Source organism: Mesocricetus auratus, unplaced genomic scaffold (genome assembly GCF_017639785.1).
Source record: "Mesocricetus auratus isolate SY011 unplaced genomic scaffold, BCM_Maur_2.0 Super-Scaffold_100676, whole genome shotgun sequence".
NCBI classification, from domain to species: domain Eukaryota; kingdom Metazoa; phylum Chordata; class Mammalia; order Rodentia; family Cricetidae; genus Mesocricetus; species Mesocricetus auratus.
In genome coordinates, this window is record NW_024429266.1 from 139,630,947 (window position 1) to 139,649,372 (window position 18,426).

An 18,426-nucleotide genomic window follows, 5' to 3' on the forward strand; every position below is an offset into this window, starting at 1 on the left:
CTGAAGTGGCTTTAATGACAGGATACTGAATAAGTTATGTGACACTGCTACTCAAGGCCACTCCTCACTTCATGTTCTTGACATAGTCCCTGCCATTCTTGGTGGAGGCCTTAATCTCTACAATGGCATCAGCAATAATTTTCTCCTCAGAAGGGTCATTGTGTCAATATCAGGTTATTCTACAGATCCCTTTTTCCCCAGCATCAACAGCCTGGAGCAATAGGTGTGTACTGACTCTTTGGACTGAAGGAAAGTACACTCATCAGCTTTTTTTCTTCCTGTTCATGGTATCCACCAGGGAGAAGACAGAGTGGGTTCAAGCATAAGCCATAGACAAGGTGACAGAACAATGCTGGCCTGGAGATGCTCTGAGAGATTCAGAAGATACTTAGCTTTTCAGCCTTGTCACTAATGATTAGAGCTGAATACAAATGCTTCATCTAAACCAGCATGTGTTTTCTCTAATGATATCCAGGATCATCGTACTGAAGGTCATGTTGGGGCTGTAAACCAAGCTTCTTGATAACTTCCATCATGATGAGTATAGTGTAGTTAACTGGGTTTGTGATGATGAGGCTCAAAGATTTGGGATTGTGCTGAGCGCAGATAGCCCAGGAGAGCCGCAATGGTAACATTGGTGCTGAACTCGTCATTGCATGTTATTCATTGCTTCCTGGGTACTCTGACCAGGAACAAAACCCTATGTCTTAATCTCTTAGGCATCTGGAAGATGTCTAGAGCATGGCTTTGTTCTTAGAAAACACAGGTGATTTTTGGCTAAGTGGTAGATGAGGGTTTCAACAGCATCTAACTGTTGTGCAGTTCTTCTTGGAACCCACTAAAGGGTAGCCTATTTTGGCATTTATTCAGGTGCCTGGTATACTTTAAGTTGTGTTAACACAAAACTGATATTTTGAGATTCTCATATAGAAACAATAATTTATTATGTAAACTTTATTTATTGTTACTCAATATATAATGTCATATTTTGGGGTTCATATACAAAACAGTAAATGTCATTAAAGTGACTTTGAACAATGTAGAATAATACACAGTAAAGTCTCGTAAAGCTAAATGTTTCTAAAAGTAGATTAAAAAACAATTTGCATATTGTCACAAATTTTCTTTAATAACTTTCACATCATTTCATAAAAAGACTTGAGCCATTAAAAAGGGCTGAATGTCAAAACTGTACATTATTGATTTTTCTGTTTTGCTTGTCTACAATTAATCAATCTCTATGTGGAAAAATCTCCAGGAATATACAAGATGTTTTAGCTAAACAAGACCAAACCAAATCAAAACAACTGTTCAATTTTCAAATGTAATATTTGGAGACTAAGTCTGATGTAGTAAGCTAAAGCCCCAGCCTAGAAGTCCCCACATGCATCCACTCTGCAGTGTGTAGCAATGACAACATGGTACACCTTCTCTCTGCCAAACTGATTGAGCTGAGCATGTAGTCTTTCTTGGCTTGTCTACTATGTTTAAAATGGTAAGGCTGACTTTTTTTCTAGACAGTTGACTTTGAGCCAAACCATTCTGCTTACTCATCCAAAATCTCACCAGCTATCAGAAAACATACAATATTGGAAGGAAAGCTATCCACAGTAGCAGTGGGAAGCAAGCTCATCATACCAATCCAGAAATATCTACAATTTTCAGGACTCAGAAGGATGATAGAAACATTGATGCAGAAAAATAACTGGAATGAGAACCCCAAATATACTGATAAGAAAACAACTTCTGAGATATTTATACCAAAATGAGAAGGCAAACCCAGGTCTGGTGGTCATATACGAAGTGAAACTGTTCTTAGAGAGTCTGGGTGTTCAACAATCTTTTCCTCTCATCCTAATGTTCTATTAGTTATTTTCCACATTTGTGTCTTCATTTCAGGTTGCAAGAGACACAAAGCAGACGAATGCTCTTGACCTCTCACCTCCTTCTATATTGAAATGAGGATGAAGTCAGTAAGTAGTCATAAAGTTTCTGGAATCATTTTGATGTCACAAATAAGTATTCTATTCCTGTAATTTGTTGATTCTTTCTGTTTGAGCGTATGGTTATGCAATAAAATAACACGTTGTGCTGTTACCCAAGATATAACCATAAAAGGAAGAGTAAATAAATTTAAAGTAGGAAAAGCTGGCAAAATGATGTTATAACCTAACTAAAACAGTCCATGAATCCCCCAACTTTATTTTTGTTAAATTAATAACTGCCTTTATGGTATATATCAAAATTAGTCAAGTTGTTAGTTCTGTTTTAGAAAATGTCTCAGGTGCTGAACTTGAACAAAAGGGAAGGTAAGAGTACATTTAGAGGAGTAGTGTTGATGTATCAGTAATTGAAGATGGATAAATTCACAATTGAGGGGGATGAAAAGATGACTTAGAAGTTAAGAGCACCCACTGCTATTTCAGACCCCATTTTGGATTCCAGCATCAGGGGAAATGGCTCACAACCACCTGTAATCCTATTCTAGGGAATCCAACACCCTCTTCTGGCTTCTGTAGGTACCCAGAACACCATGTTCTCACATAGATTAATGTATAAATAGCTAAAACAATTTTAAAAAGTCAAGTTTTCAATTAAGGACAAGTAGATAAAAAATAGAAACCCATATAAAATTCTACCACTGGATGAGAAGAAAACGTCATAAAACAAATTAGAATGAAATGATGAAAACCTGTCTGGCTTACTGTTTCCTATACATTTTGTTTAAAATGATGAAAGGAAAAGGAGGCATGGAAAAAAGGAAGGTACTGTATCTATACCACTAAAGAAACTTTCACTAAATTATAAATTCAATTCATTAAGACTAGAAGTTGTGTCTGCCCTTGTCATCCACTGTAAAATTCCCTACAATACCATGATAGAGCAATGACAACAAACAAATTTGATAGAATGTATAATGTATTGTAATTGTTTTCCCCTCCCCCAGCTCCCCCAGTGTCTTCTCCACACCTCCCTACCCACTTAACTTTATGTGTGTGCTCTGTTTTCTCTCTTCCCAGTAACAATAAAATACAATAAAAATCAAAATAAACAAACAAATACAAAGCAATAAAAAGCAAAACAAAAAATTCACACACAAACAAAATAAAACATGCAGGTGGTTTTGGGTTGTTCAAATATTCCTGGACTTGATGTTTGCTATGAAGTGTTTTGATGTACCTAGTGACACTTCATTACCAGCAGGTATCATTAGCAAATGGCTTCTTGGTTAGGGTTGGGACCCCATGTCCTTCTGCCTTTTATTACTGGGATCCTCCCTGGTTGGAATCCGTGCAGGTCTCATGCATACTGCCACAGCCTTTGGCAATTCATATGTGTATCGGTCCTGTTTGGCCTGGAAGATATTACATTATATACTATTTACAAATGATTCTTAAATATTCCTCCCAGTGCAAGATGCACACATATCATCTTAACAGGGACAAGGTATAGTTTATTCTAAAGCCCAATATCAATGACTATGACCCAGGAACGCAGATTCAAGGCTTCTCAAATTCCAAACTTCAATATAGTAATGGCCTAATGAAGTTTTTATAGTAATAGAACAAAGCGAGTAATAAATCAGGCACATTTCAAATACACAGCTGCAGCCAGCTGAGAAGAGAAATCCATGTGATTGGTCTCAGGTGCTTACTGATAACACCCTTGGTCTTTTGGTTGGTGAAAACTAGGGTTTTGTCCAAAAAGATTTTATCTGTTCATCACAGGATTTTAGGTCAGACACAGAAATAGGCAAGGACTGGCTCTTTTGGGAACTAAACATATTCTAACAGAAGCTGTGATTAGACTTACATCCAAGAATCTTCACAACCATGGTAGTTCTCATCAGTATACAGCCTTGCAATAGGTTTGGTGGGGGGTGCAACTTCTTCCTGAGGGTGTTTGCACACCTCCCCTGATGCTTGGTTTTTAACAGTTTAGAGTGAATATGTTTTTATTCTACCCCCACCCTTCTACTTTTGCATATTACAGGCATATATACAAGGAAAGATCTGAAAGTTAAAGACGGCACCCAAGATCTGGGGGAAATAAAGACTATTTTTACAAAGAGTTGTTATGTTATTCTTGTTTGCTAGCATTTAGATTGACACCGTACTTACTACAGTAGTCGCTGGTCTCTGTTAATTGATTTGTCAGAGTAATTGTAAGTCTTAGAACAGGTAAATACAGAGATAAAGCTCTAAAATAAGACCTGACACATAACTACCTTTCACAAAATCAGGTATTGCTATTGTGCTCATAGCACACACATTCAGTTCACACCAAGCCCCTTGTGGCATGCATTCAGGACAGTTTGACAGAAGAGCAGGAAGCCATGGTGTAGCATACAATCTAGGCTGATTAGAGAACTCTCAGCAATCAGAAAGCCTAGCAATAGCCCACTATGCACCCAAGTGGGGCTGGAGCCAAGAAGCATCAGAGTGATGTTGAATGCAGATTGCACCACCTACAACGTTGCCCATAGTTATCTTTGTTAACTTCCCATGACTGAGGAAACTTCAAGGCCCCTCTTGCCCCTCAGGGACATGGCCTCCTTCTTCACTGTCTATTAGCAGGGAATGTGGAAAGGGAATCACTTCAAAGAGCTAGGCTCTGTGCCCAGAGCTGCAGATCTGAGAACTTCCCCCACCCTATGTGTGATCCTTCAGACAGGCAGCCAAAGATCAAAAAGCCCTCTCCAGCTGCTTGCCTCCGCACACACACTACCCAAAAGCTAATCACATTAGCCACTTCATAAGTAATAAATTGTTCTTTCCTCTTCACTTTGATTTCCCCTCTTATCTCCCCATGTGGTAGCCAATAAAGGAGTCTCTATTTTTCTCTCCAGGAATTCTGTTTTCTTTATCTGTTATGTCACACTCACTCTTCATCCTGAGTTCAGGGACCCACGTGTGTGCATCAAGAAGGTGCCCATTCTTAAGAACAGTACCTTATAGATGTGGATATGTTGCTGGAGCCCATGTAGGGATCACACCCTTCTCATGGCTCTGCTTTCATGCTTTGTCAACAATAATAATTATCACTATTGCATAATAGCCCAATCACGAGGAAAGACAAAAAGAGTTACCATTTCTTATTAATTGAATAGCTGAGTAGAGACATATTTATCTCACAGAAAACTTCTTGAAAACCTCTTTACCTTTTGAAGTCTCTCAATATAGTGTCTGACACTACAAAACTCCCTCAAGTTCTGATGGCCACCTCACAGCTCCTTACTTCCCAGTTGCAAACTCAATCCACTGAGGCATGGCCTATTCCCATTTACTGGCTGGATCATGTTTTTAATATGGAAACATTTAAATAATTTCCAGTTTTCTTGTTTCTTAAGGAGGTCTGGGTTCATGCCTATGAACAAAGCAATGATAAGAAACAAATTAGCAAGTAATTTCTGTCCCTAGGAAGTAAAGAGAAGGGTATCCTCTGTCTCTCTATCCTCAGTGAAAGAATGCTTGCCAACTCACTCCTTCTCATTTATATGGGGAGGGATTCTTTGTTATTTTTTGTTTTGTTTGTTTTTATATAACATCACACACTGTAGTTCAGGCTGGCCTGGAACTCAGTCCGTATCACAAGCTGGCCTGAAGTCATGACAATCTTTTTGCTTAAGCCCTACCCCTTCACTCCACCAAGAAGTGGCATAATAAGCATTAACCATTAGTCATGGAAATGCTTTTAAGAATTGTTTTTTGTAGCACTGGAGTTAACTGATGGCTCAGCAATTAAGAGTACTTGCCACTCTTGAAAGGACTCAGGTTTGGTTTCCAGCATCAACATCATAATTGTCTATCACTATATTCTAGGCTCTGATAGTTCTAGAATACAGATGATACATAGACATGCATGCAGGCAAAACATTCATACAAATACAATAAAAGAAAACAAAAAAGATAATAAATCTTTCAAAATTATTTGGGATATATGACTGTACATGTTCATGTATGTATGCACAAGTTTTTGGGTGCAGATGCACATATATGCACAAGCATGTGGAGAACAAGAGTTGAAAGAAGATGTCTTTCTCAAACACTCTGGACCTTCTATTTTGGAACAGGCTTGTCTTATTAAACCTGGAACCTACTGCTCTTGTTATATTGGCAAGCAGGATAGTCCCCAGCATCCTTCTGATCACAGTTTACCTAACGGGAAGATTGTAGGCACATTGCAAAATGCATTCTAAGTGGCACTGGACATCCAGGCTCAGATCATATGTGTGGATGACACTTCACCAACTGGGCCATCTCCACAGCCCTGAAAATGCCACTAATGAATAAGAATTCTGTTACTCTTTCATGTTCAGCTTAACCACTGTTATCCCATGAAGAACTTAATTGAGATCGTGAGCTTTGGTGTGTACTACATGTACACAGAGAGGAACACATTAGATCATGCTCAAGTAGAGTGTGACCTTCTTCACAACCAGAGGCCCAATAGATAGGTGATGCATAGCAGTTGGGCCAAGGTCAATCATCACTGAGTGAGTTAGTTTCTGGTACCCTACAACTGCTGCCCAGTAAGGGTTGGGTGGGAAGGGTCAGTGTTCTGATTCTGAGAACACTACTGGGGCAGGTAAACAAGATTACTGAGAACTGCCTTGGCAAGGGATAGATAGAAACCAGGCAAGAAGTCCATGGACTAGCAGTTGTCATATGTGATAATGCTAGTGCTGTAGTCTGAATGAGAAATGTGCCCCATAGATTCATGTGCTTGATCTCTTGGTCCCCAGCTGGGCTCACTCTTTTGGGTAGTTACAGAATTTTTAGGAAATGGAGCCTTGCTGGAGGATGTATGTCTCTAAGGTCAGATTTTGAGATGGTAGCCTCTCCTCAATTTCAGTTTGCTCACTCTGCTTCCTTTGTGATTAAAACTGTGATTATTCAGTTTTTCCTCTCATTCTGAGGTGCTGTCCTTGACATTTGAACTCTAGCCCTCAGGAAGCATAAGTCAAAATGAACGTTCTTCCTTAGGTTGCTTCTGATCATGTATTTTATCACAGCAACAAAAAGTATGTAATATAGTTTGCACTAAGGGGAAGATGATTGATAAAGATAAAGAAAGATGATGAGCATTTAAGAAAATGATTAAGCAAAGGAGAAATGTCTTTAGACAGAATTTAGTGTACAAGTCTTAAAATCTTGGTGTGGGCCAAGTCACTATTTTTTCTTTCTTAGTTTTTTTTTTTGTTTAAAAAAATATGGACTCTTAGGGGAGTGCCTGGACCCTAGATATCCCCTATGAGGAAGGAATTGGCAATAGGGTGGAAGGATGGGGGGATGGCGGGGGGGGGGTGCGGGAGGAGGGGAGGGAGAGGGAACTGGGATTGACATGTAAAACAAGCTATTTAAAATTAAAATAATAAAAAAATTGTTTAATTTTACTCTGTATGTCCACATAAATATGATTATACCCACTTCTTATTTGCTCCCTGCAATTCCTCCATCTTGAAAACATGTTGTCTTGCAACTTAACTCCTTTCCTCTTTTGTTCTTAGCTTCTGTAACTATTTAGTAATGTCCATTTATGCACAGGCATGGTGCCATACACAAGTCATGGGAACTTTCCAGTGTCTACACCCACAAAGAAGTACAGTTCTCCCTTTTCCAATTACTTATGATAATTTTCTTAATCTTTAAAGATTGCTGACACCTCTCTCTACAACAAATCTAATTAATTTACATGTGTTTTTAAGGAGGAAGTTTCCATAACAAATCTAACTAATTTACTAGTGTTTTGAGGAGGCTGTTTATTCTTTTGCATTTGATAATAAATGTACTGTTGACTAGCTCCAATCTCTGAGCCTTTCCCTGATGTTGTGTGAGGACGTACTTGCATCTCCATCACATGTACTGTGGCTCTCTCTCTAAGCTTCAAGGAGTTATTTAAACACATGATTATCCCATCTTCCAGGATATTAAATGAGTTACAGGGCTGTGCCTCATGTTAATAAGCCCTCGTTCATTGTATTTGTACCATTGGACCAGTTATCTTTTCAGTATCCCCAAGATTCATTCCTAGCAATTTCTTAAGGTTGTGCTACAGTTTTCTGCTAAGTGATGAAGAATTACCCAAACCAACAAAGCTGAAAGGTGGCCCTAGTTTTCTGTTTATGTAGAGATGGCATATGTTTTCTAGTGCTAGCTATCTGCTGGGTCTGGCTGTTTATTTATGCGTCTTGTAATCATAGCGATTAAAATTTAACTCCCAATATCATGGTCTTATGAGATGGGGCCTTTTGAGATAAGTAAGTTAGGAAAGGGCAGTCCTCATAAACAAGATTTGTGCTCTATTACACAGACCTCAGAGAACTAATTTTGTCTGACTCTGCAATGGTTTCTGCTATGTCAGAAACAGATTTTGGGCCATCAGCAAACACTGAATTTCCAGCACCCGTATAACTGCAAGACATGCATTTCTGATGCTTATACGGTATTGAGTTTTATTGTAATACCTGTCTTAACAAAGTCTTTTGTAGGGACTCCCTAGGAAAAGAAAGGCTGCCAGGCTCCAGAAAAAGGGCAAGGGTTACTCTCCCTGCAGTCATATGTAAGTATGTGTGTTCCAAGTTCTCCAAAATAGCTAATTATGAATGTTCTCCTGCATAAAGGTCCCATTCTTTCTCAACAGGGCCTTCACAGTAGCATATGACACTTGCTGGGTCTTACCCTTTTTGTAGCTCAATGACTCTCAAACCAGGTATCAGGCAGAAGTGATAGGTATAATTTTTATTATAGCCTTTGGTTTATAAGAAATATGTGTCTAATTCAGTGGAGTCCTGAAGCATGTTGTTTTTAATGTGATGCTGTATTGAGTTGCCAGACCCAAGTTTGCATTTTCTTTCTCTGGGATGCTGATGGAACTTATCATCATGCAGGAGGCTTATTGCCATGTCTTTCATATGCTGTAGATATTAGGGACATCTCTTTGTGCCAGTGTTAGTCATATTGGAGTAACAGCATGCCAATGATCTTCTCTGACTTCACTAATCACCAATAGTGCGATCAGTGCTTTTAACACATCATGTATGTGATAAAGCTTGCATTCTGAGCATGTTTTAGAATCACTTCTAGTGTTCTGAGTATTCTCAGAGGTACGCATTGAAATATTTGAATCAGAACTTTTACTGGGAATGTAAACTCAAGACACGTCAATAAATACACAAGGAACTATAATTGCGATGGTTAGTTATTATCAACATAAAACATCTAGACTCCCTTAGGAGACAAGCCTCTGGCCCTGCCTGTGAAGAATTTTCTATATTAGGTTAGTTGAAGTAAGAAGACCCATCTTAAATATGGAAAGCACCATTTTATGGGGTGAATTCTAGACTGAGAAGAAAAAAAAAGACAGAGAAAGCAAACTAAACACCAGCATGTGTGTCTCTCTCTTTCCTTGTCATAGTTCCAATGAAAACAGCTGCCTCTAGCTCCTGCCACAGTGATTTCCCTGCTGTGATGGACTGTGTCCAGGAACTGTGGTTCAAGATAAAACCTTCCTTTCCTAAGTAACTTGGTGGGTATTTTGTCACAGCAATGAGAAATGGAATATGAATTAGAAGGGAAAGAAACTCTTATCAAAACCAACCACTGTGGGTCAAGGAAGTCTTTACCCACTAGGACCAGCATAAAATTGCATCTTACAGTTATCTCCATTGGAAAGGGAATTGGAGGTTGAATGCATCAAAACCAGAACAACATTTTTGATGCTCTTTATAAGGTATTCTCACTATGCAGAACTTCAGCTCTGTTATGGAACTGATAGAAACCTCTTGTAGGAGCCAGTGAAGCAGAGATGAAGTGTTGTGACAGCTGGTTATCAAGCTGACATGTATTAAAGCAGCAGAATGAGATGATGCAGGCAAGGCACCTGCTGCATTTCTAAGATGGGCATGGTCAATGGCTTTTGTGTTGTTATTCAATTTGTTCCTAAAACAATTCCTTATTCATAAACAGTCTAAGTCCACAAATCTATAGCAAACCACTTCCACTCCCAGTGTATAGAATATCAAGTGCCACACAACATTATTTGCTTAATGCTTTCACATTTGAAAATTAATCCCACTTACTTTACTCCTGCCTATTCTATTTTCATTCCTCTTTTATCCAAGAATCTCTCCAGAGACAGTTGAATCCAGACAGACTATATTAAATATCTCCCCAATGTACAATTTTAATAATCAGACACAAAGATCAAATTGAATTTGCTGTGACTTCTAGAATCATTTCCATTCTTCTTTCCTCTGATGATGGGGTCATCTGAATTCAAACATTAAAATGTTTATAATGTAATAGAGTGAACCAAACTCTTGGTCCGTCTTTAGGATTGTATTGTTTGTGTGTCATGACATCGCCTTACTCACAAATGATAGTGCCATCATTTATTAGCAGACACAAAGGGAGCTTCCCTGGGATACAGGCTTGCTTTGAAACTTAAGGGGTCAAACCCAAGGTTATTCTTTTCATTCTGATGCTAGTCTTCCCAGCCATGTCCTTCTCTGAAGCAGTGATTTCTGGATGGTACTGTGAAGAAAAGCTTCATCCCACCCCCACTCCTTGCCAATCCTTGTCTGGCCATCTTGGCACCATATGGAGCTGCTTTCTCGTTTCTCTGTTTGGGTAGTTCATTCCAGCTCATCTCTGGGACCAAAATATATTATGTCTCACTAATCATTGGAGTTGCCTGACTCAGATTTGTGAAGTCTTCTGGCCCCCCGCCATATGCTGTGTGTTATCTGTTGCTAGTATTTGTGGTGGCTGGTGAATTTGTTTCCAACTGGCAATTTGGGGGCAGAGAAGAGTTAAATGGTTGTGAGTGCAATTGCACTGGGATTCTCCCTTAGAACAATTCCCCAAGGTTCAATTCAGCTCCGCTTGAAGCATTTTAATATGGATGGGAGGCTAAGTCTTCCTTATCCTGTTATTATAGATCTTTTAAAAGGCTAATGAAAAATGCAGTGTGAGGGCTGGGAAGTAGCATAGCATATGGTCCCGGGAAGGAGGGCCAGAGCTTATGTGATGAATGTGGGAGACTCTGACAAGGTGAGGCAGAATCTAATGTAAGACTGACTATTGGGATCGCTTCTATTCACCCCCTACTGCATTGCACCTGAGTAGCTGCCATGGCTTCGGATAGGCTCTTGAGAGCTACCTTGTCTTGACAGCAGTGTCACTATGCAAATCATCACACAACATAGCGCAAAAAGTGTGTGGCCCAAGTTTCCTTTCAAAGAACTCAGCATTCTGACCCCTGAGAAGGCTACAATGACAGATTTCATTGTTGTGGCCTTGGAACCTGAGTGATTAACAAGGGTCTGATGCCCTGCCCGAGACCCAGTTCCATGCTGCTAATGCCCAGGCCTTCGCAGCTCTACTGGAATGACAATGGAAACTCCAGACCTGAGTATTTACGGGCTGCTGGAATGTTAAGATGTGTGGAAAGAAATTGGCTTAATTTTAATTAAGTGCAGATTATTGATATCATGTTAGGCAGAATTTTATATGCTTCCTTATTTTTGCCGGAGGTCTACTTGGGTGTCAAGGGGTGAATGGCTTAGTTGTCAACTTGATTAGATTGAGAAGCACCTGGGTGACACATTTCTGAGTGTGCCCTTGAGAATGTTTACAGAGCTGATTAATAAAGGAAGGAAGGCTAACCTTGTGGATGAGTGGACCTTCAGATATTCAGGGAGTGGATGCATGGGAGAGGGAAGGATGGTCAAGTCCTTCTGCTTCCTTGTCACTGTGAGCTGGAGAGCTTCCCTCCACCATGATGTCCTGAGTCATCGCTGGTGCAGAGACATGGGACAAAGAGGACCTGGATTGAAGCCTCAGCAACAGGGAATCGAAATTAATGTGTCTTCCCTCAGGCCAATAGTATGCCATAGTAATGAGAAGTCTTAACACATCTACTCTCAACAAGCTTGGTTACTCCCCCCCCACAGGTTACTATTATCAGTGTTATGAGACTTGTTTTCATGTATTTCCATTAGATATTACAGTGAGATGTGGAGAAGAATGAGTTAATCTATTTTACAGCTGGAATGTTGCCTTCTCTCTCATATTTGAGGTAAAGTTCTGCCCTAATTTCATTCTGGTGTTATGATAAAACACTCTGACCAAAAGTAAGTCAAGGGAAAAATGATTTATTTAGCTTATACTTCCAGGTCTTGTGTTATCATGGAGGAAAGTCAAGGCAGCACAGCCTGAGAGCCAGACCACTTGCTATTTCATGAGCTATTGTCTCCAACCAAGGAACTCATTTCACTGCCAAGAAATACAGTAGGGACCATGGAGGATCTTGTTAGCAATCTCACTCACACACTTGTTCTTAGCCAGCTTTCTTATCCAGCCTAGGTCTATCCAACAAGGGAACTGTGCCACCCAATGTGGCCTGGGCCCTCCTACACCAATCCAGACAATTCCTTACAAACAAGGCCACAGGATAGTCTAACCAGGGAAGGCCCTCAATTGAGAGTCCTTTCTCAGGTGGATCTAGTCTGTGTTAAGTTGAAAATTAAAGTTTGTTAAACCATGGTTAGTCTTCACTCCGTATTAATGCCTTGTTGAGACGACAGTAATCGTTGATTTGAAGGTTACTCGGTCGTTGGGATTATTGTTGTTTCCTATTTAGTATTCCTATTTAGCATTTAGTGTTCTATGAGCAAGTTCAATTCATCTCATCAACTCTAGTTATCTAAGAGCTAGAATTCCTTCTTCATTATCAGGTGTCTGCATGTGAGAACACTCCAGAGAGAGTTTTGATGATTTGTTTTTACAGAGGCAACATATACAACCTTTAGCAGGAAAATTAGCTTTAAAGCCAGAATAGGGGTTCATGTCTGTAATCCCAGTACTCAGAACACTCATGCATAAGGAAGATCATAAGGCAGAGGCCATACTTGACTGTATAGTAAGTATTAGGCATAAGAAATTAAAGCAATAAAATGGCTTCGGGGTTTTGTCACAAACCTGTGTGTCTGGAATCATTTTAGATGCCACAAATAGTAATAGTTCTGTTGTTAAAAAACATCACCTAACCTGACTCTACTGACTAAGAAACAGTGAATATTTAAAGCAAAGAGAAAGCCCCGGTTTCCTGAGACGCTGCTGAGGTAATAAGACTGTCTTTGCTCTGCTTGAAATCAGCTCCCACTCCTTTTACAAGATGCTCTTGCATTGTGGCCTCACCCAGACAGTGAACAGATTTGCTGCATAGTATGGTAGGAAGAAAGTGAAAAGGGAGCTACTGAGTGGGAGGGAGGCTACAGGCAAACACTTCCTCCAGTTGACAGGGAAGAAGGAAGGTGGGTGATGCTTTCCTTCCTTGGCTGCCAGAGTCAGTTACAGACACATTCCGAGAACCTTCCCCACAACAGTCTGTGCTGGATCAGTGAATTAGATATGCATCATGAGATGGCTGGCAAAAAGTATTTCTGGAATCCAGAGATCCATGCTTTTAAAAGTATTTGAAATCTCATTTTATTTCATCCTTCAAGAGCTTTGTCAGGTTCATAAATAGATTACCTGGATGAGCTCTGGTCAAACTAAGAAGAGAGCCCAAATAGTCCAGTCGTCTCAAGAAAGTTGTTATGTAACAGCACAGATTTATACTTCATGCTCCCCACTTTGGAAAGATTTGTGCTTTAGCGTTGTTGTCAGTGAGAACATCTTACTCTCATCCTTAAAAATATGACTGAGGTTTGATGAGATTGAACTTGATGCCAAGCCCTGGCTACCTGCTTTTGAACTCTGGGATCTGCATGGTGAAAAGAAAGAACTAACTCTTTCAGGTTGTCTTCTGATCTCTACAGGCATGCCTTGGCACAAGGGCATTTACACACACACACACACACACACACACACACACACACACACACACGGAAGGGATGATAAACAAATGGATACAAAATAAATTATAATTATAATGTCTTCTGACTCAGAAATAGGATTTTAATGTATGTCTATGTGTATGAGTATGTGTGTATGTGTATTCATTTGTGTGTGGGTATGTGTGTGTGCAAGGTAGGATGTGATGGATAGTAATAGTTGGCAATTTGACACCACCTAAGATCATTCAGGAAGGAATTTTTCAACAAGATATTGTCTAGGTCAGTTTGGCTAAGTTCATGTTTGTGGAGGATTACCTTGATTATGTTAATTGAGGTAGGACAACTTGTCCACTGTGGGTGGCACCATTCCCTAGGCAGAAGACCTTGAACTGGTTAAGAGTGCAAAAAGCAAACTCATGCAGAAGCATGCAATAATTTATTGTTCTCTTCTCTGAGTATGGTTGTAACATGATTAGATGCTTCAATAATCTATCTGTGGCCTTGAGTTCCAGGCAATGGTTTACTTTACCCCCAAACAGGGTAAAATCAACCTTTCCCCTCAAGCTTCTGTTTTCAAGATATTTTAATAAAGTGACAGGAATAAAGCTGAGACAATGGGTGTGCATACATGTATGCATGTGAGCATGGGGGGCAGGACGGAGGATTTGCTTAGGTATCATTCCTCAAGCACTGTTCACTAATTTTATTGAGACTTGGCTTGGAACTTACCAAGAAGATTAGGCGGGCTGCTCATGAAAATCCCTGTCTTCGACCTCACCAGTGCTGGGATTAAATGCATGTGCTGCCATGTGAGAATTTTTAATGTGCTTTTAAAGGATTAAATTCTGGTCCTCATGCTTTCAATACATGTACATTATGGAGTCATTTCCTTAATTCTGAAAATAAGATTTTTATAGTGAGGTTCATTAATAATGAAGTGACACTGGAGACTATTGAACCCTAATCTTATGTTACTGTTGTCCTGTTGTCTAAGATAACAATGGAGACTTTAAAGGAACTAGTTTTGTGCAGCAACAAACCAAGAGATTCCAAACACTTCCAGTCAGAAATTAGAAGATGCAAAAATTGTCACCAGGCTTCACAAGGGGCATAGTTACTTCAATACCTTGATTTTGGATTTCTGGTTGCCAAAGCTTTAAAACTGCAAATTTCAGATGCTTTACATAAACCTCTTTGAGAGATGTTTGAAAGCTCTGGAAACTCATGCAGGTGTCTTCCAAGATCATCTCTACAGCAGTTCAAAATAATTTGAATCATTTGCTTCTTCTTGATAGTCCTTTTCATCATCTTAAAGATCTTTGTACCTTTTGATTTGGGCTCTCTTTGATGTATTTTTGGTGTGATACAGCTCCTCTTTTCCTCTTTATCTTTTTGTCTCCTTTCTATGACTTCTTTTGAAATCCTACCCATTTTCAATACTTCATTTAAATTTCACCTTTCTGAGGAAGATTTTCTGCTTGCCTGTCCCTTTAATTGGTTATCACTTGTGCTACGATCAAGGGACTTAAGATCACGATAATAAGACTGGTTGGAAGAATATGACCTGTGTCCCATACATTCTCAAAACACATGAAGAAGCAAATCTCAAATAAACCTGAATTATTCTTATATTAATTTACACAGCACTACTGGACTGTCTGCAATTGACTGAGCACAATACCTGGTGTGGGGTAAAGATAAAACAGATTAGGTAAATTGATTCGGAGCCAGGCCTATCAGCATTCTCCTTGTGGGTTCTGGGTGGTGCACTGATTGTTCATTTTAACTTTCAATATGGAAAATCTCAAGCACATCTGGAAGCAAACATGACATGAAACCTGTGAGCAGTTTCGTCTCCATGTGTACTCTTAGCCCAGATGTTGAATCAGATACAAGACAGCATGTTGCACCATCAGTTAATATGCCACTTTGTATCTCTGGCCAATAAAGGATTTCCATAAAGATGTAAATATTATATCATCAAAAAAACTGAAAAAGGAACTGGAAAGATGCCTATTTAATAGTACTGACTGTGTTTTCAGAGACCAGAGTTCAGTTTCCATGACATCACAGCTCAGGCTTGGTTCACTTACTCCTCCAAACAACTCTGATGGGACGGTTTGCTTGAGTGAGTAGTAGATAGGATATATAGCAGTCAGTTTCAATATTCATTTAATTGTAACATGCACAGAAAAGTATATTTCTCATTAAAATTAAGATAGTTATTCATTAATGTTCTGATGTTGGTAAAGCATCTAGTGTAGTAATAGGATTTAACTATGCTTTTATTCATTAATAAATTCACACATTCCATTAGTTAATAGATATCAGTGACTGTCTTCTATAAGCTATACATTAGGGATACACTTGACCTGGAAGAGGAGCTGAGTTAAACCTTCACATAAAACTTACCACTGAGCAAGGGACTCATTTGTTAATTAATATGAAGGAATGAAATTCATATGACTTTTAAAAAATGCATCTTCTTTCCTCTACTCATGAGTTATCATACACACAGTGGCAGCCACTTACCTCCATCCCTTATCTCATTTGTTTCCCATTCATACCACTAATAGCTGCAATGAATGATATGTTGTGTGTCCTGGTCCCTGTCATAGATGTACATATTTAATCTTTGTAATAACCATACAAGGTAACCATGAATATTATCTTCATTTCACAGTTTATGATGCTCAGACTGAATTTAATGGTACGTAATTCTGGGCTTAGCAATTTGTCTCCGGAGTCTTCCAATACAACTTACTCTCTGGAAAATTTATTTCTGTGTTTGAACAAATCCTCTTTGCACTATGGAGTGAAGCTAAGAACGATGTTCAATGGTCATATTGGCTTATTGTTACAAAGATCTGAGTTCTAGCAACACAGAGAGAATTTAAGTACATTTATATACAAGACATTTGAGCAGACTTGCTGCCCCACGGTTTTGTGTAGGGCCCAAACTACTTCCACCTTCCCCAGAATACCTTCTTTCAATAACCTTGCTTAAGTCCAGCACAATAGCTTTGTTTGTGTGGCAGACATGTGGATAAAACTTGCTTTGTATTGAAGATGCAAGAACTACTTTGCATCCAAAAGATACAGCATGTAGTTCTTTTGAGGTGGTGGTTGCAAATATTGGGTTTTTATTTTTATTTTGTTTTGTTTCAATGACCATTAAGTAACACAATTGGAGCTAGTCATGACTAGTCACTAAATATAAGTGTCACATTAAGCATTCAGAAAAAAGTGATTTTAAAAATTATATTCTGAGAAAGTAGTTTATAACCTGAATTCTCTCATTTCTTCTCTGTTCAAAACATATCAATTCATTCAATATAATATTATTTGATATGGAAATTATATTGCTATACTTAAAATTTGGCCAAATAGTGAAAGTATTGATAATAACTTTTAAAAATACCTATTTGTCTTCTTTTGCTATGCCCTTTGCTCCTTAAGTATATAGCTCCTTGTTTATTCCTTGACACCTCTCAAATTGTTATCCTTTGTGTCTTGATTAAGCATATACAGTAAGCACCAGTTTTCATAATGTATTTCTTTGTCATAAGTCTCTGTCATAATGTATTCTCTTGTTTTATTTCTTTGCATTGTCTTCAATACATAGGAAAAGTCAATGCTTTGTTTTCATAACCCAAAAGAGACAACTAACTAATGTTTTATCTATATTTTCTCTTGTATGCCTATTAGCACAATAGTGATGTGACCATTATGGATACAAGAAAATAATTTTTGCTTTGGCTTGAGCATATTATTCTATGGTGAAAACAACACATACTTATATCACAACACTTGAGGAATCAAGATGGTATCTCTCTCTCTGAGGGCTAGATATCATTATATACAAATCTGCTATGTAAGCTTCCAAGGGAGAAAAACTATCAACAATCCTACCAAATTGTAGAACCTGAAAATCTGAGTGATGACTAGCCTGGTCAGATATCTCCTACAGTGTCATAGAAGCACTTACACATTTGGGGATAACCAGTAGCTGTCTGACTGAACTTAAGTCCCCTTCAGAAAGAGCATACTCATGCCTGTTACTATAAACCTAGTTAGTCAAGAGCCCATGGCTGGATAGGTCATAGTTCCCAGGGAAAACATACCACTACCATTTTACTAAATAAATATCATTTCTAGCTCTTTCCAATACTTGTCCTTATAGCCATAGGTAAGTGAAGCTCTTAACACTCATCTAAGAAACTTCTTTGCAATAGATAGAGGTATTACAAAGAATTAAATCTGCCCAAAACACAGAGAATAAATAACCATGGAGTGTCCATTCTGAATAAGTCATCTATAACATAACTTCTGCACTTAAGACTCAAGAAGATCAAAGGAGGAGGCTAAAACCTTAAGAGTCAGGAGTTGGGGGACCAGCTGTTCCTGGGGGACCAGGTACAACAGGCCCTGCATAGGGGCCTGTGTTCCAGTGCCTAAGGATCACCTGGGAACTGAACAGAGCTTCCAATCCCGGTGGGAGCCAAACAGCCCAGACTCCAGGACTTCTCTCCCACCAATGAAACCAGGAAACTAGCAGATCCAGGGAGATCAGGGGACCAGGG

The 18,426-nt window shown here is 39.0% G+C and overlaps 1 long non-coding RNA gene across 2 annotated transcripts in view; it reads left to right on the plus strand.

The window, feature by feature from the left end:
- The window catches only part of LOC121137095, a 74,514-nt gene that overhangs the window by 24,230 nt on the left and 31,858 nt on the right, over positions 1-18,426 (plus strand). For both annotated transcript variants that reach the window (XR_005874318.1, XR_005874319.1), the window contains exon 2: positions 1,900-1,973. This is a non-coding gene — a long non-coding RNA (uncharacterized LOC121137095). The remainder of the gene's footprint in view (positions 1-1,899; positions 1,974-18,426) is intronic.